The 26,509-nt window shown below is 37.2% G+C and overlaps 1 protein-coding gene across 1 annotated transcript in view; it reads left to right on the forward strand.

The window, feature by feature from the left end:
• Nucleotides 1-26,509, forward strand: part of LOC116475130 (contactin-associated protein-like 3) — a 261,759-nt gene that overhangs the window by 67,544 nt on the left and 167,706 nt on the right. The window lies entirely within an intron of this gene.

The raw sequence follows: 26,509 nt of genomic DNA on the forward strand, positions 1-26,509 counted from the left end.
AAAGTAAGATACCTATTTCATTGAAAGCATTGAAAGACAATCTTATATAATACCATTAAATAGCGTGGAAGTTAAAAAATAATACAAATCATATACAATTTATTTTTTCTTGGTTTGCTTAATAAAGTAATTTAACATTGTCTTTGCATTATTTTAGAGTGGTAGATTGAATTAATTTATTCTCTCTGATTTGATCTGATTTTTTGAAAGACACTGAAATTTCAAAATGTAATAAATGAGCAGTTTCTGTATGTATGACAGGTACAGGAACACAGACGTTGAAGCTGAAGAACCATGTGTCCTTTATTAAGTGGCCAGATTTAGTTTTTCTTGTTTTTTTTTTTGAGACGGAGTTTTGCTCTTATTGCCCAGGCTAGAGTGCAGTGGCACGATCTTGGCTCACTGCAACCTCTGCCTCCCAGGTTCAAGCAATTCTCCTGCCTTAGCCTCCTGAGTAGCTGGGAATACAGGCGTGCGCCACCACACTTGGCTAATTTTGTTGTTGTTGTTGTTGTATTTTTAGTAGAGACAGGGTTTTGCCATTTTCTCCAGGCTGGTCTCGAACTCCTCACCTCAGGTCATCCACCCATCTTGGCCTCCCAGAGTGCTGGGATTACAGGAGTGAGCCATCGCACCTGGCCAGATTTAGTTTTTCGTAGACTACAGACCTCTGTGAGATTCTCTGAATCTGTAAATATCCTCATAACAGTGACATTATTTCTGTTTCTGATTATATGTCAGTGCCTCTTTGTGGGGGTAATCACTTTCTTTTTAACTTTTGCAGCTACTTGGGAGGCTGACGTAGGAGAATCACATGAACCCAGGAGGCAGAGGTTGCAGTGAGCTGAGATTGCACCATTGCATTCCAGCCTGGGCAAAAAAGAGAGAAACTCTGTCTCAAAAATAATAATAATAATGATAATACATATTTATTACATAGTGTTTGAAAGTAACCCGTATCTGTTTAAAATCTTGCTTTGCATTGATTAATAATGTTTAAAATGTTGTGGACAGCTTCCCTATAAAAGAGATGCTGTAAGAGAAGACTCTAATATAGAGTCTGCATCGTATTTGTAATTTGGCTCTTTCTTCCTCCTAAAAAAAAAATACATCAATGACAGAGGTACCATCAGCATTTTTGTTATCAAGTTAAGCAGTTCAGAGGGAAGCCATAGCCAAGGCAACGCCATTTGCCAATTTTTCTTACTCTGAAAGGTTACTAGCCTGCGGGTAAAGAGCGTAAAGGTTAAGGTTCTTACTAATCCAGAACACTTAAAATGGCAGATGTCAACCCTCATGATCTTACCTCGTGTAGGAACGTGTTGAGCTTCACTGGAACAAGTGATTTACTTTCCTGGTGCCCCCTCATAGTGTGAGCTTCCTTTCAAAGTCACTGTGCCTGCCTTTCACCCCTGCATCTCTATTCTGGGTTGACTTGCGGTTTCCCAAAAACATATGTTGGAATCCTAACTCCCAATACCTCAGAATGTGACCTTAATTGGGGATAAGGTTTTTACAGAGGTAATCAAGTTAAAATGTAGTCAGGAGGGTTGACCCTAATCTAATATGACTGGTGTCCTCATCAAGAAGGACCTTTGGACACAGAGACAGATGTACACACAGGGAACACAGTGCAAGGACACATAGGGAAGCAGCCCTGTGAGGAGGGAGGATTGGAATCATAATGCATGGACAAGCCACAGAACACCGGAGGCACCAGCAGCTAGGAGATGGGCATGGAACAGATCCCTCCCTAGAGCCTCCAGAGGCAGCATGGCCGGCAGACACCTTGATCTTGGACGTGTGGCCTCCATCACTTTAGCTTCCTAGTTTGTGGCACTTTGTTACAGCAGTTCTGGAAAACTAACTCAGCCTCTAAAGCCTAATTGTGCCTAACAGGACTAGGACATCAGGAAATGTTTCCTCAATGAATGAGTGAAATTTATCCTCTCCCAGGATGCTTTTTTTGAACAACCACACTGAAAATAATCCTTCCTGGCTCTGCACATCTCTAGGACTTGTTTTGGACTAAAGCAATGAAATGTAGTGCTATGAGGGTTCAGGACTCAGCCTTCCACCATTTTGAGCTAAAAGGTTTTTGGGGATAGGGCTTTATCTTTGCATCTCCTTCATTCTCCATCACTGTGACTGGCAAATTATAACCATTTAATAGCTTCATTTCCTACTCTATGACTAACTATACAGAATTTGCATGGTGAAAAAAATGTTAATGCTACTGAAGAGAGAACCCACAAAACAAACCAGAGATGGTTCTTGTGAGTGTTCAATTATGAGACACAGACCTGAAGAGACTTGAGAATGACGGGCCTTGGAGAAAGCATTACCTCGTGGGTTGTTGGAAAATAATTCAGGAGGATATTTCAGAAAGCAGAAGTAATGCAAACAAAAGCATGGATAATGGATGAGATACACAAAAAGTGAGATGTAAGATGTGAAATGGCTGTTCAGACTGAGGTGGAGAGAATATGGGGAATTTGCTGAAAGTTGTAAAATTGCAGAGAGAGGCTGTCAAGTTTGAATTATAGAATACCTATGTAGATGTTTGAGTTTCTTTTTTAAAAAAAACTTTTATTTTACTTTTTTGTGGGTACATAGCAGGTGTATACATTTATGGGATTCATGAGATACTTTGATACAGGCATGCAATGCATAATAATCACATCATATAAATGGGATATCCCTCCCCTTAAGTATTTATCCTTTGTGTTACAGACAATCCAATTATACACTTTTAGTTATTTTAAAATGTACAATTAAATTATTATTGACTATAGTCACCTTGTTGTGCTATCAAATACTAGGTCTTATTCATTCTTACTATTTTTTTGTACCCAATAACTATCCCCACTCCTCCCCAGACCGCCATGCCCCTTCCCTGCCACTGGTAACCATCTTGATTCGTGTTTCTTGAACTGCTACATCAGCATCTCAGGGACGTATTCTCCATTTGTTTATTCATTCATTCATTCTTTTAGTAAATAAGCAAATAATTATGGTAGAGGTTAGTAATATACTCTTGGGAAATGTGAGCTGAGTCATAATTATCATTATTCACTAGGCATGTCTCTTGTGTCTAGTATTTTTCCTATCAAAGCTGCTTTTCTAGAAATAAAGTTCACTGATTGTCTCTTATTTGTCATTTTCTTAAAAAGATGGGCTGATATTGGCTATCCTCCAGTCTTACCATTGCTGCCTTAACAATAAATTACATCTCTTATTAGAGTTTCTGCCCTTTACCAAGGCATTAATTGTAGGTATGAATGGATGATATTAAAATAACTTGATTTATTTTTGATACCTAAAATATTAACTCTTGATTAATGAAAATTATATGTTTTTATAAGCTTATTATCTTTCCCAGCACATTATTATCTTTATTATTCTTGTCTTTTCCTGACCACAGCTACATCCCCTGCCCTCAGGGTCATCGTATTAACCTTCCTGTACCAGGAGAACAGAATGCATTTCCAGCTGTCTCCTAGGGATCCTGCTGCCTCTACTTTTATGTTAAGGACACATTAAAAATGCATTCTCCAGCCTTATATATTTCTTGTATTCTCTCCTTCTATCTTTTTATGGCTTTTTTTTTTTTTTTTTGGTCTGGGTTTACCCATTACCTATGCTAATATTTTCTATTATTAAAGATCCACAGTTGCTTATCTGTAATTTTTAATTCTAAAAGCAAAGTTATTAAAATGGTGAACCCCAAGCAGACCCAAATTTATTTAGCAGCAAAATATGAATGTACTGACTTTGGGGCTATTTGCATTTTTTAATTACTCTGCTTAATGTGAATATTCATATGTTTTATTGCAAAAATAGTAACGTGTGATTACCACCTAGTCACTAATATTTGGTGTATACACAGTATGACCTTTCTAATATATGAAATGAATCTCAATCTAAAGCAAATCTGATACCAAGGCTTTAGATAAGAGATTGTGCAGCTGTCATATCAATCACTGACATTTGATTATCTGAATAGATTAATATATTAATCCACAGTCTTACTAATTACATGCTTCACATTGACTGCTTCAAGGGCTGGACTGAGTTTGTGTTGAGAAATACCCAAGAAAACTAGAAATAACTGCCAGATTTATGGAATCTTCAGAGTAGTAAAAGCTCTGTTCAAAAGAGAGAATCCCTGTTACTTACAACAGGAGTACATGAATCTTTTCTGAGTAACAAGCTTCATTATGTGTTATACTTTCAGTTAACAAAATGTGTTTCAGGACACAGACTCACTTGAGGTGAATAATCTCCTCATCTGCTACATCATTTTAAAAGGTGCCATTAGTCAAACAAGGTCAAAATAATAAACAACAGAAGAGGGAAGATAAAAGATACTTTTCTGGGAGAAGCACACACTATTTTTTTTTTAGTAGTAGTAATAGGAATGGCCTTAAAAAACCACCTGTCCTAATAAGAACAAGTGTTCTGAATCAAAAAGAGAGAAAAGATATTTGGAAATCCAGCCTAACCATGCTAGAAAAATGTCCTAGAATCATGCTGAGAGATTCTACCATGACATTCTACTAACCATAGTCCCAGATCAGCAATCACTGACAAGCCATTTCCCCTCATGTCTATTTTTCACTTATTTCTGAAAGAATAAAGAATTAAATCTGCAAGGAAATATAGAACTTTTTAATTCATTGTGAAATTTTCTTCTGGTTGGGATTAGATATATTCAGGTTATTATCCATCCTTGACACAGGTTTCAAGTTCCCCTCTGAGCACCAGACTCCATTTCTTTCGGATGTCAAATAGACATGTCCAAAACCAAATTTTCATCTCCACCTCCTTCCCATCACCAAACCTATCACCCTGGGCTTCCACCTCTCAGTAAATATCACAGCATTTACCAGCTGTTGGCTTGAGCCAATATGTGTGGAGTTACCGATGACTTCCATTCCTTCACACTCCACGGTCAATCCGTAGGCATATCCTGTCACAGTCGACAGATCACGTCAGTCACAGCTTCAGAGTGTATGTGGAGTCTGACAACTGTTCCTCACCTCTGTTATTACCATGACAGCCCAGTTGCCCATCATCTCTCACCTGGACCATTGCCACAACTTCACATCGCATCTCGCTTCTGCCTTTGCAACTGGCTTCCAGTTTAACTCTATAGAATTTTATTTTCTTTAATTCTTGCTGTAAATTGCCACATTTTATGCACCATATTAATTAGTCATTTTCAATAAAGGACTGACCTTATTTAGATAAAAAGAAATAAGCAACTTCGACCGCATTCTCTGCTTATCTGTGGCTTCAAATATTTTGTGCTATGTTGTTCTTCTAGCTGCTCTTTAAAAATGTCAAGCAAGAGCCATCCTTTGTACTAGCTATTCAGTGTCTCTGAAATTTTCCCCTATAGCATAGATAGCTTCCTCAATTCGTTTCTTGGGTAAATTATCTCTTCCTGATAGAATTCTTCTAGATATCCTAACCCCTAATGTGCACAGAACACACACACGCAGACACGCATGCACACAGCTCCCACTGCCCTCCCCACCCCACCATCCTCCAGCCTGTGTCTTCCCTGGTTTTGTGTTTCCTTATGGAAGTCATTATTTCTTGTTCCCATGTATGGAATTTTGTTTTTTTCCTGTCTGTCTCTTCTCACTAGGAAGATTTTATGCAAAGAAAGAAAATGTTCTCTGAATAATATTATTGGACTTTGCTTTTTAAAACTTTCTGACAAAGAGCGTACAATTTGCTATAATTGAATTCTTGTTTCACTGGTCTTTATCAGTGTTGAGAATTTTCGAGATCCAAGATGTAGAACCGTTCTAAGTGGAAAATCTAAAAAATGTCCACCAGCTGTCATGGGATGTTTTTGGGGCAGTGGACAAAGTGCATTAGTAGATCTCCCATGGCCTGTGTGTATTTGTCCCGAATTGTTTCCTTGATTTTCCGGGCCTGACTGGAGCAAATGTGAGTGGAACTAATGGAGGAGGCAGAAGGAAGGTCAGAGGTTGGAGATCTGCCAATCAGCACTGAGCCCAGAGGCAGCAGCTGTCTGGACTGACTCGGGACCTGCGATGAGAGAGCAGGAAAGGACGGCAGACACTGCAGTTAGCACAGAGACAGAAACATTCTGAAGTCTGAGTGTGTGTGTTACATGTCAGACACACAGGTGGTCCACAGTAGGGAAAAGGGAGGCTGAGGGTGTGGCTGGGTGGCTACCAAGCCGTGAGCCAGTGATGGGCAGCGACACAGCAAGTCAGAGGAAGAGCAGGTCTGGAGGACACGTCAGCCCTACTGCCAGGTGTGTCAGCCCAGACAGCTGCACCTCTGGGTCCAGAGGTGGTCAGCGGATATCTGGTCTCTGTCAGCCTTCATTCTGCCTCTGGCTGTCACGGCCACTGGGTTACTGAAATCATGGCTTATTTCCTTCTGTATCTCTCCATCTTCATGTACAGCTTCCCTTCATCCAACGCGAAGTCAGGCACATTGTCCTTGTAAGGCAAACTAAACATTAGCAGAGGCAAGTACACACACAGAACACTCAGGAAGTTAGAGAACATTCTTCAGTGGCTTGAAGCAAAAGGGCTTTTCCTGGCTAGGAAGCAAAAAGCAAACATTGTTTCTAAACTTGAAGCTAATGCCATCTACCATTTATGAAGAGCTCTCTGTGCATAAGGCTGTGTGCTCTGGGTTTCCAGCACTCGCACATTTAATTCTTGCACAATTCCCGTAAGGGTTACAGTTTCCAAGAAGGTAAAGAAACAGTCTCTGGCGGTGAAAGGGCTCTTTTTCTTTCACCTTGTTTCCTAACTCCATTTCTACAATGGCAAAGGAATGAGAGACTTAGTGATGTATTTGTCCTTATGAAACATTCTCACTTCTAATATATATATATATATACACATACACACATACACACATATAAATGATCCTCCTGCAAAGCAAAATATATGTATATATGTATACACATAATATAAAGATATATAGATATAAAATCCATCTGAAAAGCAAAGTGTAGAGAAAAAAGAACAAAAAATCCTGCTAGGATGTGGTGCCAATTGAATAGGAAACATTTCTTTATGTGGATTTAGAGTTGAGCAGAGGAGTAGCCCAAGCTTTAGAAGTTTGTTTGAGATGGATCTGTGCTAGCCAGGAATGTCACATCAAGTGACACCTCTACAAACGGATCTTTCTAATACTCGTGGGCCTTCTTCACAAACTAAGGGTCAGCATGGTGTGTTGCCAACTTCACAAATTATTCAGAAGATTTGAGTTTCAGCTGTAGGATGAAATGAGTTCAGGGGCTGGATGCAGGTGATGGTTGAACAACAATGTGAATATATTTAATGCCACTGAACTGTACACTTAAAATGGTTAAAATGGTAGATTTTATGGAATATATATTTTACCACAATAAAAGTTATTTAAAAGGGTATCCTATGAGTTAGTCAATGGGCTATAGTAGTAGTGCGTGATCTGCACAGCCTTGTGTTACTTTTTTTCTCTCTGATTTTAATTGGGTCTGATTATTGGTAATATTGGTAATATTTGAGCAACTTGCTTTTAACTGTAGGCTTTTGAAAAAATCATTTTTTGTGGATTCTTAAATATTGTAGTAAATAGAAATGCCCTTTTTATGGGAGCCTGTGCTGGGGCTTCACAGTCACACAGAGTTGCCTTTGAGAACAAGAATCAGTTATAAACTATGTAAAGTTGGGTAATGTAACTTCTCAAAGTTCTAGCTTTCTCATTTGTAAAATTTTAATTGGGTCTGAGTTTTAATAATAAAACCTTTATTTTGAAGATTTTGTTATATTTTTCAGAATAATAAGACTCCTAAGGTTAATGTTTTTAGTCTGATGTTATTGATTCGGTCCCATTAGTGTGAGGGAGGAGCCTTCTGTGGTATGATGCCACTAGGAACACAGAGGTACCACCTGTCAAGGATTTAAGCCATTGTTGCAGTGACTGAGTGAGATGCCAGTACTCTAAGCTCCACGGGCAAACACATGACCTTGAGAAATAGCAGAAAAGATTTTAGCATATATTTATGTTAGATTAAATGGATAACTGCCTGGGAATTTTATAGAGTATCCAAAACAGCAACTGTGGGTGAGTGTTATCAAAGGATTAAGCATGGAAGTGAAGTACAATAACCATACTCTTTAAGGAGAAGCCCTTCCAGCTCTCTTCCCCACTTTGTGCCCTTAATCTGGTGACATCATCTTAGAAAGCACTTGTGATGATATGAAGAATAACGGGGCTGATCCAGAATTTAACTGATTTATTCCACAGTAATGGTTCTGTTTTGTCAGGGATTCTGTCGTTTTGTCAAATTTAAAATCAATATAGCAGTTCAATATCATTTTGTTGTTGTAATAGTGAAAATCCTCAGTGATTTCTTTAAGCTGCTCTGTCTTTTAAGAGAACCTCTACCATAGCCCTAAAGGGGACCCTATCAGTGAAAGTCTGGTTTACCAGCCAAATCCTCAGATATCTCTCTAGTTCCCCATTGGCTGTGAGTCATTTGACCTTCTGAAACAGCTACCCTAGAATTGTACAGGTGTCTTAAAAGGTATTAACTTTCATTTTTAAATCAGTGACATTGACAAATCAGAGAAGTGTGCTGGTCTAAGCAGTTTTGTTTCAAGCAGTATCCTCTGTTTTACTTCTATCCCAGATACTGATGAGCAGGGGTGTTTTTCTACACTGAAACTTTGGCTATAGTGATAAATTATCTCAATAGGAAGTATAACCCACTATATAATTAGTGAAAGTTTTATTTAAACAAAAGTGAATATTCTAGTTTCTGATGAATATTCACTAGATAATGGTTTTCTTGTTTAGAGAGTGTATCTTTGTATGCCTCTGTAGAAAATTCCTGTGAGCTGCTTTTTTTCCCTTTCATTGTTATCAATTTTTTTTACTGATTATTCTATTTTAGGTAATATTTGAGCAACTTTCTTTTAACTGTAGCCTTTTGAAAAATCAGTTTTTGTGGATCCTTAAATATTACAGTAAATGGAAATGTCTTTTTTTATGGGAGCCTGTTCTGGGGCTTCACAGTCACAGAGTTGCCTTTGAGAACAAGAATCAGTTATAAACTATGGAAGGTTGGGTGATTTGACTTCTCAAAGTTCTAGCTTTCTCATTTATAAAATGAGCATAATTGTGTGAGGAAAAATAAGATTATCCACTTAATGAGCTTAACTCTGCGCTTGGCAGATAATAAGCTCCCATAAGATCTTTGTTGTTATGTTTTTTCTTCTTACCTCTGTTGCAGCACTGTTCTGTTATTGAAAACTTTTTCTATCAAGCAGTATGGTCTGTTATTCTTTCATATAGTTTTGTTCACTTATAGCATACTATGTCAATTTTCATAAACAAGATTGTATCTATATAGATACATGTAATAGAACGTGAATATGTGTATCAAACACTATAAAATTTAAATTTATACATATATAAGGATGCTTATAAAATGACTCATATTGACTATGTTTCTTCAAATTGATGAGTTTCTAGAAGGCAAAATAAAAATAACTAGTAGGGAAAGCAAATAGAAAGTTTTGTTAGGCTCCGTCTTAGGAGTTCAAGGAGAGAGGCCTGACTAAAATTTCTATTCAGAGATACAAAAATGTTTTAATATTTATACATCACAGTATATTATCAATGCAACACCTCATAATCTCCTTTCCTCTTTCCCTATTAATGGTGCTATGATATTCTCAAATTCTATGTATGACTTTTTTTATAATTAGGTCTCAGAGAGGCTGAGTTTGGAGTTTCCTTAATTTTGTGGCAATAAAGATGTATTTACTCCTTCCTTCCTGTAACCCTGAAAATGAATTTTAGGCCCTTCTCACTAGGGTCTATCCTTATTTTCCTATGATACAAAGAGTATTTCAATTAAAGAAGAGACTAAACAAGAGGCATAAAACATAGGAACCAAGTAAAAATTATTATTATTTGATCCTTGAAAACACACATAAGAAAATCACCTGGGCTGGCGTGGTGGCTCATACCTGTAATCCCAGCACTTCGGGAGGTCGATCACCTGATGTCAGGAGTTCAAGACCAGCCTGGCCAACATGCTGAAACCCCATCTCTACTAAAAATACAAAAAAATTAGCCAGACGTGGTGGCAGGCGCCTATAATCCCAGCTACTTGGAAGGCTGAGTCAGGAGAATCACTTGAACCCGGGAGGCAGAGGTTGTGGTGAGCCAAGATCATGCCACTGCTCCCTAGCCTGGGCAACAAGAGCGAAACTCTGTCTCAAAAAAAAAAAAAGAATTCAACAGCTCACATTTTTTAATACTTTTTTTTTGGAAATGAATTTAATCAGAAATACCTCCCTTTATATAAGTTATCAGTTAAAATTAAAAGAAGCAAATACTGTTTATAATAGATTTAGAAGGCATAAAATACCACTGGCAGGCAGCAGAGGGATGAGAAATGTACAAGCTACATGGGAAAAGAAAAGGTTAAAACATACTATGAGGTATATAAGGAGATCTGCATAAATTCTCATTTATGGATATGAAGACTCAGTAACGTAAAGATGTTAATCCTCTCTAATTTAATCCATAATAAAATGATGTAATTCAAAATTTTACTTTGAAGAATGTTCATTCAAAAATAAACAAGGCAAGTGTACAGATGCCAGCAAGATGGTGAAATAGGATATTCATCTGCAGAATCATCAATTTGAACCACCATTGACATCTGAAAATACCACCACAAGAGCTAAGTGAACTTAAAGAAAATAGAAAAATAATTCAAAATAGCCAAAGCAATCCAAAGCAAAAAGAACACAGCCAGAGGTATCACATTACCCAACTTCAAACTAAAAGGTTACAGTAACCTCAGCAGTCTGGTACTGGTATTAAAACAGACACGTAGAACAATGGAACAGAATAGAGAACCCAGAAATAAAGCTGCATACCTACAGCCATCTAATCTTTGACAAAGTCAACAAACATAAGCAATGGGGAAAGGACTATCTATTCAATAAATAGTGTTAAGATCACTGGTGAGCCATATGCAGAAGAATGAAGCTAGAACCCTACATTTTACCATATATGAAACTGAACTCAAGGTGGATCAAATATTTTAATGTAAGACCTCAAACTGTAAGAATCCCAGAAGAAAACGTATGGAACACCATTCTGGACATTGGCCTTGGGAAAGGATTTATAAGTCCTAAAAGCAATTGCAACAAAAACAAAAACTGACAAGTGGGATCCAGTTAGACTAAAGAGCTTCTGCACAGCAAAAGAAACTATCAACAAAGTAAACAGATAGCGTACAGAAAGGGAGAAAATATTTGCAAACTGCATCCAACAAAGGTCTAATATTCAAAATTTATGAGGAACTTAAGCAGTTAGGCAAGCAAAAAGCAAACAACCCCACTTAAAAATGTGCAAAAGATCTGAACAAACACTTCTCAAAAAAAGGCATAAACATGGCCAATAAACATATGAAAAAGCGTTCCACATCACTTATCATCAGAGAAATGCAAATTAAAACCACAATAAGATACCATCTCATACCAGTCAGAATGGCTATTACTAAAAAGTCAAAAAACAAGAAACACTGGTGAGGCTGTGGAGAAAAGGAAACACTTAAATACTGTTGGTGGGAATGTAAATTAGTTGAGCAACTGTGGAAAAAAATTTGGAGATTTCTCAGAGAACTTAAAAGAGAACTACCATTCAACCTAGCAATCCCACTACTGGGTAGATATCCAAAAGAAATCTAATCATTCTACCAAAAAGACACATGCACTTGTGTGTTCATCATGACAGTATTCACAATAGCAAAGACATGGAATCCACCTTGGTGTTTATCAGTAGTTGATTGAATAAAGAAAATATGGTATATATATACACCATGGAATACTATGCAGCCATAAAAAATGAAATCGTGTCCTTTGTAGCACCATGGATGCAGTTGGAGGCCATTATCCCAAGTGAATTAACACAGGAACAGAAAATCAAATACTGCATGTTTGCACTTGTAAGTAGAAGCCAAACATTGATAACTCATGGATATAAGGATGGCAACAATAGACACTAGAGACTACTAGAGGGGAAAGGGAGGGAGTGGGACAGTGGTTGAAAAACTGTTTAGTTAGTACCTGGGTGAAGGGATCATTCATACCCCAAACCTCAGCATTACACAATATACCGAGGTAACAAACCTGCATATGTACCTCCTGAATCTAAAATAAAGTTGGAAGAAACTAGAGATTCAGAACTGGGACTGCTCTGATTTGAATATGTCCCTCAAAATTTATGTTATGAGGGAGTGGGTTTCTTTTGTCTCTCTCTCACCCATGTGATGCCTTCTGCCTTGTTATGACACAGCAAGAAGGCCTTCACAGATGCCACCACCTTGATCTTGAGCATCCCAGTCTCCAGAACTGTTACAAATAAATTTCTGTTTATCTAAAAAAGGAAAAATAATTCAAAAATTAGTAAGTCATTAAATGAATAAAATAAGAAAATTAAAGATTGAAATTATACAAAAAGCTAACAAATTCTGGAGCTGAGAAATGCATGAATGAAACAAAAATTGCAAAAGAGAATGTCAACAGCAGAATCAATGAAACAGAAGAAAGGCTCTGAACTCAAAGACAGTTTAGTGAAATTATACAGTTAGAGGAGAAGAAAGAATATAAAGTAATGAAGAACCCTTATGGAACTTACAGGAAAGCATCAAAAGAACAAAACTTAAAAGTATGGACACTGAAAAAGGAGAATAGAGAGACAAAGGTATAGAAAGTTTAGTTAAAGAAACAATAGGCTGGGTGTGGTGGCTCATACCTATAATCTCAGTGCTTTGGGAGGCCGAGGTGGGAGGGTCGCTTGAGCCCAGGAGTTTGATGTTGCAGGGAGCTATGATCATGCTGTTGCACTCCATCCTGGCTAATAGAGCAAGTTTGTATTGTAAAGAAAGAAAGAGAGAGAGAGAGAGAGAGACAGAGAGAGGAAACAGTAGCAGAAGCAAAGAAGGAAGGAGGGAGGGAGCAAAGAAGGAAGGAGGGAGGGAGCAAAGAAGAAAGGAAGACAGGAAGGAAGGGAAAAAGGCAGGAGGCAGGCAGAAAAAGTGTATCAATCTAGGGAAAAATTTACATTTTCATACACAGGAAGGTCAAAGGTCTCTAATCAGATTCAATCCAAGCAAGACTACACCAAGACATATTATTATCAAACTGAAAATTCAAGGACAAAAAGAGTATTCTGCAGCAAAAGAGCATCAAGACAAAAGAAGCATGTCACATATAAGGGAGTTCCATTAATACTAGAAGCAGACATCACAGCAGAAACCTTATAGGCTAGGGGAGAGCGGGATGATATATTCAAGTGCTGAAAGGAAAAAAAACAAAACAACAAAAATTGTCAACCAAGAATACACAGCAAAGCTCTTCTACAGAAAGAAAAGAGAAAAGGACTTTTGCAGACACACACACACACACACACACACACACACACACACACACACACAAAGTCAAGAGTTCATTACTCCCAGAAGCGTCTTACAAGAAATGCTAAAGGAACCGCCACGCTGACTTCCACAATGGTTGAACTAGTTTACAGTCCCACCAACAGTGTAAAAGTGTTCCTATTTCTCCACATCCTCTCCAGCACTGTTGTTTCCTGACTTTTTAATGATTGCCATTCTAACTGGTGTGAGATGGTATCTCATTGTGGTTTTGATTTGCATTTCTCTGATGGCCAGTGATGATGAGCATTTTTTCATGTGTTTTTTGGCTGCATAAATGTCTTCTTTTGAGAAGTGTCTGTTCATGTCCTTCACCCACTTTTTGATGGGGTTGTTTGTTTTTTTCTTGTAAATTTGTTTGAGTTCATTGTAGATTCTGGATATTAGCCCTTTGTCAGATGAGTAGGTTGTGAAAATTTTCTCCCATTTTGTAGGTTGTCTGTTCACTCTGATGGTAGTTTCTTTTGCTGTGCAGAAGCTCTTTAGTTTAATTAGATCCCATTTGTCAATTTTGGCTTTTGTTGCCATTGCTTTTGGTGTTTTAGACGTGAAGTCCTTGCCCATGCCTATGTCCTGAATGGTATTGCCTAGATTTTCTTCTAGGGTTTTTATGGTTTTAGGTCTAACATGTAAGTCTTTAATCCATCTTGAATTAATTTTTGTATAAGGTGTAAAGAAGGGACCCAGTTTCAGCTTTCTACATATGGCTAGCCAGTTTTCCCAGCACCATTTATTAAATAGGGAATCCTTTTCCCATTGCTTGTTTTTGTCAGGTTTGTCAAAGATCAAATAGTTGTAGATATGTGGCATTATTTCTGAGGGCTCTGTTCTGTTCCATTGATCTATGTCTCTGTTGTGGTACCAGTACCATGCTATTTCGGTTACTGTAGCCTTGTAGTATAGTTTGAAGTCAGGTAGCGTGATGCCTCCAGCTTTGTTCTTTTGGCTTAGGATTGACTTGGCGATGTGGGCTCTTTTTTGGTTCCATATGAACTTTAAAGTAGTTTTTTCCAATTCTGTGAAGAAAGTCATTGGTAGCTTGATGGGGATGGCATTGAATCTATAAATTACCTTGGGCAGTATGGCCATTTTCACGATATTGATTCTTCCTATTCATGAGCATGGAATGTTCTTCCATTTGTTTGTATCCTCTTTTATTTCATTGAGCAGTGGTTTGTAGTTCTCCTTGAAGAGGTCCTTCACATCCCTTGTAAGTTGGATTCCTAGGTATTTTATTCTCTTTGAAGCAATTGTGAATGGGAGTTCATTCATGATTTGGCTCTCTGTTTGTCTGTGATTGGTGTACAAGAATGCTTGTGATTTTTGTACGTTGATTTTGTATCCTGAGACTTTGCTGAAGTTGCTTATCAGCTTAAGGAGATTTTGGGCTAGGACAATGGGGTTTTCTAGATATACAATCATGTCATCTGCAAAGAGGGACAATTTGACTTCCTCTTTTCCTAATTGAATACCCTTTATTTCCTTCTCCTGCCTGATTGCCCTGGCCAGAACTTCCAGCACTATGTTGAATACCCAGTCATCCCATTACTGGGTATATACCCAAAGGACTATAAATCATGCTGCTATAAAGACACATGCACGCATATGTTTATTGCGGCACTGTTCACAATAGCAAAGACTTGGAACCAACCCAAATGTCCAACAACGATAGACTGGATTAAGAAAATGTGGCACATATACACCATGGAATACTATGCAGCCATAAAAAATGATGAGTTCAAGTCCTTTGTAGGGACATGGATGAAACTGGAAACCATCATTCTCAGTAAACTATCGCAAGGACAAAAAACCAAACACCGCATGCTCTCACTTATAGATGGGAATTGAACAGTGAGAACACATGGACACAGGAAGGGGAACATCACACTCTGGGGACTGTTGTGGGGTCGGGGGAGGGACAGCATTAGGAGATATACCTAATGCTAAATGACGAGTTAATGGGTGCAGCACACCAGCATGGCACATGGATACATATGTAACAAACCTGCACATTGTGCACATGTACCCTAAAACTTAAAGTATAATAATAATAATAAAAAAAAAACCAGAAAAGCTAAAGGAAGTTCTTCCGGCTGAAAGAAAAGGATGTTAATTAGTAACACAGAAATATAAGAAAGTTTGAAACTCACTAGTAAAAGTACAAAAAGTTTAAGTCAAAAGTATGTACAAAAGTAAGTCAAATTTTAAAACTGTGGTAGTAGTGTTTAACATATATTTATTACAGTGGTTAAAACAAACTATTAAAAATATTTAAAGCTGAAATAATTCATTAAAGGTTACACAATATAAAAAGCATCAAAAACATAACGTGTGGGTGGGTAAAAATGTTGAATTTTTATGTGTGATCATGGTTAAGTTGTATTCAACTTGAAAAAACTTGCTGCAACTATAAGATATTTTATGTCAGCCTCCTGGTAACCACAAAGCAAAAACCTGTACTAGAGATACAGAAGATACAAAGTAAGGAATCAAAGCATGCCACTATAGAAAATTGCCTGATCACAAAGGAAGACGGAAAGAGAAGGAAGGAACAAAGGAAAACAAAGCTAGAAAGAATGAGCTAAATGGCTGTAGTCAGGAAACAAAGCTGGAAAAGAATGAACTAAATGACTGTAGTCAGTTCTTACCTGGCAACAATTACCATAAATGTAAATAAATTAAACTATTCAATCAGAAGACATAGTGTGACTTAATGGATTATAAAAACCAGACCCAGCTCTATGCTACACACAGGGAACTCACTTCACTTATAAGGACACACATAGACTGAAAGCAAAGGGATGGAGAAAAGAAACTCCATGCAAAGGAAACCAATAAAGAGCTGAAGTAGCTGTACTTATACCAGATAAAATAGATTTTAAGTCCAAAACTGCCACAAGAGACAAAGTATATAATGCTAAAGAGGGCTGGGCGCAGTGGCTCACACCTGTAATCCCAGCATTTTGAGAGGCCGAGGTGGGTGGATCATGAGGTCAGGAGTTCAAGACCAGCCTGACCAACATGGTGAAACCCCATCTCTACTAAAAAAATACAAAAAAATTAGTCAGGCATGGTGGCATGCACCTGTAATCCCAGCTACTCAGGAGGCTGAGGCAGGAGAATCACTTGAACCCAGGAGGCGGAGGTTGCAGTGAGCTGAGATTGCACCACTGCACTCCAGCCTGGGCCACAGAGCAAGACTCTGTCTCAAAAAAAAAAAAAAAAAAAAAAAAGGATAAAGGGGTCAGTTAACCAAGAGAATGTAACAGTTGTAAATATTTGTGCACCAAATGATGGAATATCTGAATATATAAGGCAAATACTAACAGATCTGAAGGGAGGGGGACTTAATAGGAGGGAAATTCTATATCCTATTTTCAGCAATAGACAGCTCATCCAGACAGAAAATCAGTAAGGAAAAATTAAACTATGTGTTAGACCAAATGAACCTACCAGACATAAACTGAACATTGCATCCAACAGCAGCAGAAGACACCTTTTTCAAAAGCACACAGAGAACATTCTCCAGGATAGATCATATGTTAGGCCACAAAACAAGTCTTAATAAATTTAAGGAGATTGAAATCGTATCAGTTATACTTTCCGACCACAATGGTATGATTCTAGAAATCAGTAACTGAAGGAATTTCAGAAAATTAGGCCAGGCACGGTGGCTCACACCTGTAATCCCAGCACTTCGAGAGGCCAAGGTGGGCAGATCACGAGATCAGGAGATCGAGACCATTCTGGACAACATGATGAAACCCTATCTCTTCTAAAATACAAAAATTAGCTGGGCGTGGTGCACGCCTGCAGTTCCAGCTACTAGGGAGGCTGAGGTAAGGGAATTCCTTGAGCCCAGGAGGTAGAGATTGCAGTGAGCCAAGCCCATGCCACTGTACTGCAGCCTGGTGACAGAGTGAGACTCTGTCTTAAGAAAAAAAAAAGAAAAGAAAAAGAAAATTCAGAAATATATGGAAATTAAACAACATGCTCCTGAACTACCAGTGGGTCAAAGATGAAATTTAAAGGGAAATTTTAAAATGTCTTTAGACAAACAAAATTTGACCTATGCCATATCAAGACACATGGGATACAGCAAAAGCAATTCTAAGTTTATAGCAATAATGGCCTACATCAGCAAGGAAGAATGATATCAAGTAAACAACTAAACATTACACCCCAAGGAACTAGAATAACACCCCAAGGAACTAGAATAACAAGAACAAACTAAGCTCAAAGTTAAAGAAGGAAAGAAATAATAAAGATTAGAGCAGAAACAAATAAAATACAGACTAGAAAAACAATAAAAATGATCCATAAAACTAAGGTTTTTAAAAATATATAAATATATATAAAAATATAACATATAAAAAAAGACAAATCTTTAAGGAAAAAGAAGTCTCAAAATCAGAAATGAAAGAGGCAACATTACAACCAATATTACAGAAATACAAAGGATCTTAACAGACTACTATGAATAAGTATACATCAACAAATTGGACAACCTAGAAGTGGATAAATTTCTGGACATATACAACCTGCCAAAACTGAACCATAAAAAAAGAAAATCTGAGCAAACCAATAATGAGCACTAAAATTGAATCAGTAGTAAAAAGCTCTAATTAAATAAAGACCTAGGCCCTGATGGCTTCACTGCTGAATTTTACCAGGCATTTAAAGAACAAATACTAATTATTCTCAAACACTTCCAAAAAATGAAAGAGAAGGGAATACTTTCAAACTCATTTTATAAGACCAGCATTACCCTGATACCAAACTCAGAAAGTACACTACAAAAAAAGAAAATTATAGGCCAATATCCTCAGGAGCGTAAATGCAAAAAAAAAAAAAAAAGCTCTATGAAATTTAAGCAAACCAAATTCAACAGCATATTAGAAAGATCATTCATGATAATCAAGTGAGATTTATCTGTGGGATGAATTGATGGTCCAAGATAGGCAAATCTATAAATGTAACGTATCGTGTTAATAGAACAAAGGACAAAAAACATGATTATCTCAATAGACACAGCAGAAGCATTTGACAAAATCTCTAACAACCTTGTATTCTAAAATCTCTCAACATGTTGGGTGTAAAGAGGACAATATAGCTTGACAAAATAAAGGCCACATATGACAAACCCTAAGCTAACATCTTACTCAGTGGTGAAAAGTTGAAAACTCTTCCTCTAAGATCCAAACAAGACAAGGATGCCCACTATCACCACTTCTTTCAACACAGTACTGAAAGTTCTATCCAGAGCAATTAGACAAGAAAAAGAAAGAAAAAACATCCAGATTTGAAGAAAACAGAAGTTAAATTCTCCCTCTTTGCAGATGACATGATCTTATTTATAGAAAGCCCTAAAGACTTCAACAAAAAATTATTAGAACTAATGAATAAATTTCAGGCCAGGCAAGATGGCTTATGCTTGTAATCTCAGCACTTTGGGAGGCCAAAGTAGGAAGATCACTTGACTCCACTGGTTTGAGACCTGGACAACTTGGCAAGACCCCCATTTCTACAAAAAAATAAAAAATGAGCTGGGCATGGTGGCATGTGTCTGTAGTCCCAGATACTCAGGAGGCTGAGGTGGGAGGCTCACTTGAGCCCAGGAGGTTCAGGCTGCAGTGAGCTGTGATAGTGCCACTGCACTCTAGCCTGGATCACAGAACAAGACTGTCTCAAAAGAAAATTACCCCAAATAACTAATAAATAAATTCAATAAAGTTACAGTACAACATCAACAGAAAGATCAGTTATGTTTCTATATACTAATAATGAAGTGTCTGAAAAAGAAATCAAGAAAATAATCCAATAAGATACTTATGAATAAATTCAACCAAGGTAGTGAAAGAGTTGCACACTGAGGTTTACAGAATTTTATAGTAGACTATAAAATATTGATGAAAGAACTTAAAGATGACAGGAATGGAAAGATATCCCATGTTCATGGATTGGAAGAATTAATATTAAAATATTCATAATACCTAAGGTGATCTACAGATTCGGTGCATTACCTATGAAAATTCTAATGACATTTCCACATAAATAGAGAAAATGATCCTAAAATTTGTGTGTAACCACAAAAGACCTCCAATAACCAAAGCAATCTTGAGCATAAAGAACAAAGCTGGAGGTATCACACTGTCTGACATCGAAATGTACTACAAAGCTGTAGCAATCAAAACAGCATGGTACTGACATAAAAACAGACACATACATAGACCAATGGAACACAATAGAGAGCCCAGAAATAAATCCAGGCATTTATTGTCTGTTGATTTTTGACAGAGGTGCCAAGAATACACAATGAAGAAAGTTTAGTTTCTTCAGTAAATGGTATTGGGTAAATGGGATATGCATGCACAACAGAATGAAATTAGACCCGTATCTCACACTATATGCAAAAATAAACACAAAATGGATTAAAGACTTAAACTTATGACCCATAACTGTGAAACTACTAAGAGAAAACACAGGGGAAAAGCTCCATGATATTGGTCTAGGAAATCATTTTCTGGATACAACCCCAAAAGCATTGGCAATAAAAGCAAAATTAGACAGATGAGGTTATTTCAAACTAATTTTCTGCACCACATAGGAAACAATCAGCAGAGTAAAAAGACAACCTATGGGATGGGAGGAAATATTTTCAAACAATACATCTGATAAGGGGTTAATATTCGAAATACATAGGCAACTCAAACATCTCAATAGCAAGAAAACAAATAACTGTGCTTTTTAAAAATGGGCGAAAGACCTGAAAAGACATTTCTCAAGAAAGATATATGCGTGGCCAACAGGTATATGAAGAAATGCTCAATATCACAAATCATCAGGGAAATGCAAGTTAGAACCACAATGAGATATCACCTCGTACTTGTTAGAATGGTTATTATCAAAAAGACAAAAGATAACAAGTGTTGAAGATGTGAAGAAAAGAGGATCCCTGTATACTGTTGGTGGCAATGTAAATTAATATATCCATTATGGAAAGCAGTAGGGAGGTTCCTCAAAAAATCAAAAATAGAATTACCAAATGATTCAGCAATCCCACTATTGGATATGTATCCAAAGGAAATTAAATCAGTATGTCTTTTAGATATCTGTACAACCATGTTCATTGCAGTATTATTCATAATAGCCAAGATTTGGAATCAACTGAAGTGTCCGTCTGTGAATGAATGGATAAAGAAAATGTGTACATACACAATGGAATGCTATTTGGCCATAAAATAAAAGAAATCCTATTTATTTGTGAGAACATAGATGAACCTGGAGGACATTATGTTCAGTGTAATAAGTCAGGCACAGAAAGACCAATACTACAGGATCCAGCTTATGTGTGGAATCTAAAAATGTTGAGCCCGTAGAAGCATAAGGTGGAATAGCTGTAACCAGGGACTAGCAAGTTTGGGAGTTGGGGAGATGTTGGTCAAAGGATACAAAATTTCAGTTATGTAGGAGGAAGAAGTTCAAGAAATCTATTGCACAAAATGATGACTGTAGTTAATAACAAACTACTGTGTTCTTGAAAATTGCTGAGAATAGATTTTTAGTTTTCTCACCACAAAAATAAGTATGTGAGGTAATGCATATTTAATTAGCTTGATTGACTCATTCAATTATGTATGCATGTTTCAAAATATCAAGTTGTACATAATAAATGCATACATATTTTATTCGTCAAATTTAAAAAAATTAACTTTCATAAAAGGATAGCAGTACAATTGGCAAAAAGAAATTATAAAAGGAGTTAGTCTTACCAATTAGAAAAATACCTAGAGGCTGGACGCGGTGGCTCACGCCTGTAATTCCAGCACTTTGAGAGGCCGAGTTGGGCAGATCACCTGAGGTCAGGAGTTCGAGAGCAGCCTAGCTAACATGGTGAAACCCTGTCTCTACTAAAAATACAGAAATTAGCTGGGTGTGGTGGCGTGCTCCTGTAATTCCAGCTACTTGGGATGCTGAGGCAGGAGAATCTCTTGAACCCTGGAGGTGGAGGTTGCAGTGAGACAAGATTGTGCCACCGCACTCTAGCCTGGGTGACAGAGTGAGACTCTGTCTCAAAAAAAAAAAAAAAAAAAAAAAAAAAAAAAAAAGTACATAATAAAAGTTGATTCTAGATTTTAGTATGCTTGATATTAATAGCAGTGGAAAAAATAGTATTCACTAACAAATTCAAATATATATGCTGATAAAAGATGTGGCATTTTAAATTAGTAAGAAAAAAATTAATAAATGGTACTGGGGAAACTAGGTATCCCTCAGGAAAAAATAAATAAAACTGGACCATTATCCTGCTCCTTGCATCAAAGCAGATTGTAGATGAATTAAAGATTTTAAAGTAAAGTATCCACAGAAACAGTTCTAGAAGATTCTGGGAGAGGTTTGCATATATAATGTGGGAGTGGGCATGTATTTCTATGCAAGATGTAAAACCAAGACCACAGTAAAGAGACTAATAAATGAAATTATTTGAAACTTACCAGAAGATATCGATTTATGAATGGGAAATAATATTTCAATATACATGACACAATTTTTTTATAAAGTGCTCTTATACATCAATGGATAAAGATTAAAAAAGCAGTGTAAAATTGAGAAGGATTGATAAGCATTCCACATAAAGAAAAAATAGTTTATAAATTTATATGATAATGCTGGGCGCAGTGGCTCACGCCCGTAATGCCAGCACTTTGGAAGGCCGAGGTGGGCAGATCACGAGGTCAGGAGATCGAGACCATCCTGGCTAACCTGGTGGAACCCCATGTTTACTAAAAATACTAAAAATTAGCCGGGCGTGGTGGCAGGCGCCTGTAGTCCCAGCTACTCAGGAGGCTGAGGCAGGAGAATGCCGTGAACCGGGGAGGTGGAGCTTGCAGCAAGCCGAGATTGCACCACTGCACTCCAGTCTGGGTGACAGAGTGAGACTCCATCTCAAAAAATAATAATAATAATAATAATAAATAAATGAATTCATGAGATAATATTCAACCTTGTTGATAAGTTAAAGAAATGCAAATTAAAACAGCAATGAGGTACTGCTCAATTGATTAGATTAGAACAATTAAAACATTTACTGAGACTGTGTTGCTTAGGACGTTACTTTCAACTATATTTTCGTAGTTAATGCATTAAATTTAAAGTCTCAGAATAAAATCTAAATAGTATGCAAACATGCAATATTATGGATATTATTGCTCAGCATAAGGCTCAGGTTAAAAATAATCAGTTTTAAGAACAAATTTAAGTATGAAGACATTATGTATCTTGAGTGCTTACTGTACACCAAACATGATTCTTTGTGCTTGGTACATATTAAAATCCTCACAAAACTCTATGAGGTAGATACTAATATTCTTTTCAGATAAAAACAAGGAAAGCAAAAAGACAGGCTTTATTTATTTGCCCCAATTATAGAGCTAGTTAGTGGTAGCACAAGAATTTGAACCCAAGCGGCCTGGCTGCAGAATCTTTACTCACAACCCCTCACCACATCTGGGAATATTTTAGGTCTGTTTCATGTGTGCACATGAAAAGGTAAAACTCAGATGATTCAATTTCAGGAACTGGTGCCTTTTTATGAATATGATTTCTTGAAGAACCATTTGGCACTATCTATAAAATTAAAGTTCCAAAAAATGATCAACTTGCAGTGTACTGAATGGAGGTAATGCAAAAAGAGTGATGCTTTCAGTTTCTCTCAATGTATAGTTTACGTTAAGCAGCAATGCTACTTCTAGGAATTTATCCCACAGTCATACTGTAGTATATGCATATGTGCATGAAGAGATTAACATTTTATGAATATAATGGTAAATATGTTAGTACAGTTCTCTTTCAGTAGTCATGGTACATTTATACTCTGGAATAACATGCAGCCTTGAGAAATAATGAGGTAAACATACTTACTGTAAATGAACTTCAAGATATTTTTCTAAAATCAAAGAATAAGGTAAGATATTCTCCCATTTGAAATTCCCACAATGAAAATATATATATATATATATATATACACTCATGTAAATACGAAATATTTCTAGAAGGACACATAAGAAAAATCATAGCATTTTTTCCCTCTCGGTAATGGGAATGGGATAAAAATATAAAATGGATGCAGATGTGGTTTAAACTATGTGAATCGTTTGGCTTTTCAATTAAAAACAAAGAAATTGAAATAAACTTAAAAAATAATAAGAAGTAATGATTTTAATGCAGTTCTTTTTCCCACTGAAATTTCTCCAGGATGAAAGCCAATCGCTAAAGCTCAGTATACTGATATAAAACCTGAAAGTGAACATCAAGACCTTATCTTGATGTGAGAATGAAGGGCAGTGGCTGGGACGTATGGGCATCAGTGTACTGGGAAGAAGAAAGACTTTCATGGGCTTTCAAATGCGAAGGAACAGCCTGGATGTCAGGAGTCCCAGCTAGCTAGGGAGGTCATTTGGTATAGCACAGAAGGAGCTTATTAGATTAGAAAACAACAACAGTGGCTACAAAACTGTATCTCATTCAAGTTAAATGTCATTCTAACTTTGTAACATTTATTAGTGGATATAACCCAATGGAAATAAATAGGAGCCTTCAAATTCTAGTTGTAATAGTTACTTTAGTGGTGTTTTTTAAATTAACGAGTCTTTTTTCACATGTTTAATGTTGAATGAATGATACTTATTCATGTCGTGGGTCATCAGTCCTTGACCATCACGTGATGTGGTGCAGACAGCACCTGGCTAAGGGTAACTGAGTGCTGTTCCTAAAATAGCCCCTAACAAACACCTGGCCAAGTACAAGGTACTCAACACCTGTGAGCTTCCTCCCCTTCGATTACAAAATGCAGGGTGGATGTGGAATCCAGTCACGCACTATAAGGCTGAACCTTGTGAATGTGCTGATATCTAAGTATCTCGACCTACAAAAACAGCGATTTCATATGATCAAGCTAATAAATATACTTTGACTTTCAGGTTTAAAATCACCCATTTCTGCAGCAAAAATGGAAAGGGAGGGCAACACCAGTTTTCCACAGGGGCAGCTGCAGTTCAGACTAATAAGTTCCTATCGAAGCTGTCCTCATTTTTAAATTCATATGGTGTGACTATTTCTCATGCTAAGATTTCACGAGTGTGTGCAAACACACACATACACAGAAGTGCTGCAATAAGCTGCAATGAAGAAATCCCAAAGTAGACTGAACAATGGGTAATCTACAATAAGGAAGCACGGTGATGTAAAGCTTACTATTTTATTGTGCTCTAAAGTAGTATTGAAGTTCAAAGTAAGTTAGCTTTGCTCAGTCCTCCACTTTCTCATCAACCTTTGTGTTGATGACTCCCAGAGTTCTCACAGAGGATCCATTTGGAAGGGGAAAATGCATCAACACACGTCTGCCATGGTTTGGGTGGGTGTGCTGGGTAAACCTTGTGAAGAAAGGCAGCGCATCGCTGTCTCAATAAACATATATGGCTTTGCTGTTGGAGCAGCCAGCTCTGTCCGCGACTTTAACCCGGCTTTCTTCTAGGATGGCTTCCTTTTGCATTGCAGCTGCTGACTCAGTTTCTAAGTTGCTGCTGCTACTAGTCAGTCACTAGAGTTGTGCATCTTTACTCTCATGACCATTTCTCCAGTTCTTGCTTTCCTTTGGTGTCAGGTATCACCCCAAACGTTTGTCATCTCATCACCTCTGAATTAGGTCCTTTGGCCAACAGTAAAGCCATGTGTTTGCCAGTTGGTGTCCACCTCAGAAATACTTACTAATTTCTCTTCTGTCATGTAAACGACTTCTGAGATGGCTCCATTTCCAGATGCCTTTCTGAATTACCATGAGCTACAATGGCTTGCCTACTCTTTTCCCTGCCAGTATTTGAACTCAGTTATTTTCCATTCTATCTTACAATTATTCTATGCTGGCCTTTCCCCCAAATTATACATATGACATAAATTCATGACAAATCTAATATTTATATGCCACTGGCTAAAACATGTCATTTAGGCTATCTTTACATTCAGAATATTATTGCTCATTTCAGATCGTGAATTCGTAATATATGAGTCCCTTTATCAGAAGCATTTGAACCGTCTTGCATAGGGGCTGGCAACAGTGAGGCTGAGACCTGTTGGGCTCCATTCCTAGGAGGTTAAGGTATTCTTAGTCACAAGATGAGACAGGAGGTCGGCACAAGATACAGGTCACAAATACCTTGCTGATAAAACAGGATACGGTAAAGAAGCTGGCCAAATCCCACCAAAACCAAGATGGTGACCTCTGGTCATCCTTATTGCTCAGTATAAGTTAATTATAATTCATTAGCATGCTAAAAGACACTTCCACCAGCACCATGACAGTTTACAAATGCCATGGCAATGTCCAGAAGTTACACTGTGGTCTAAAGTCGGGAGGAACCCTCAGTTCTGGGAATTGCCTGCCCCTTTCTTGGAACACTCATGAATAATCCACCCCTTGTTTAGAATATAATAAAGAAATAACTATATTTATTTGAGCAGCCCATGCTGCTGCTCTGCCTCTGGAGTAGCCATTCTTTCATTCCTTTACTTTCTTTTTTTTTTTTTTTACAGTAAAATTTATTTTGTTTTTGCACACAAAACAATAAACATTTTCTAAAAGTACATACGAACAAAAAGATGCATATCAAACATATTAGGAAGGTTGCACATGGGAAGACGGGGAATAGAAATGGGGGGTGGGAATTAAAGAAAATAAATGAGAGAGGGACTTTGTATGGATCAATGACAATAACTCAATCCTCTATTTGACAAAGAAGAAGGAGAAGGGAGAGGAAGAAAAAGAAAGTGGGATAAAGGATCGGAAAGGGAGGAAAATAGAAAAAATTAGAGTATGACTCCAGGGTAGACCAGTTTTGTTGTCGCTTGGTTCGTTGGTTGGTTTGACAGTTGTATTTTTCTTTTTTTTTTATTAATTTTTTTTGCACACAAAAAAACATTTTCTAAAAATACATACAAACAAAAAGATGC

The sequence above is a fragment of the Hylobates moloch genome, unplaced genomic scaffold, assembly GCF_009828535.3.
Source record: "Hylobates moloch isolate HMO894 unplaced genomic scaffold, HMol_V3 SCAFFOLD_10, whole genome shotgun sequence".
Taxonomy (NCBI): domain Eukaryota; kingdom Metazoa; phylum Chordata; class Mammalia; order Primates; family Hylobatidae; genus Hylobates; species Hylobates moloch.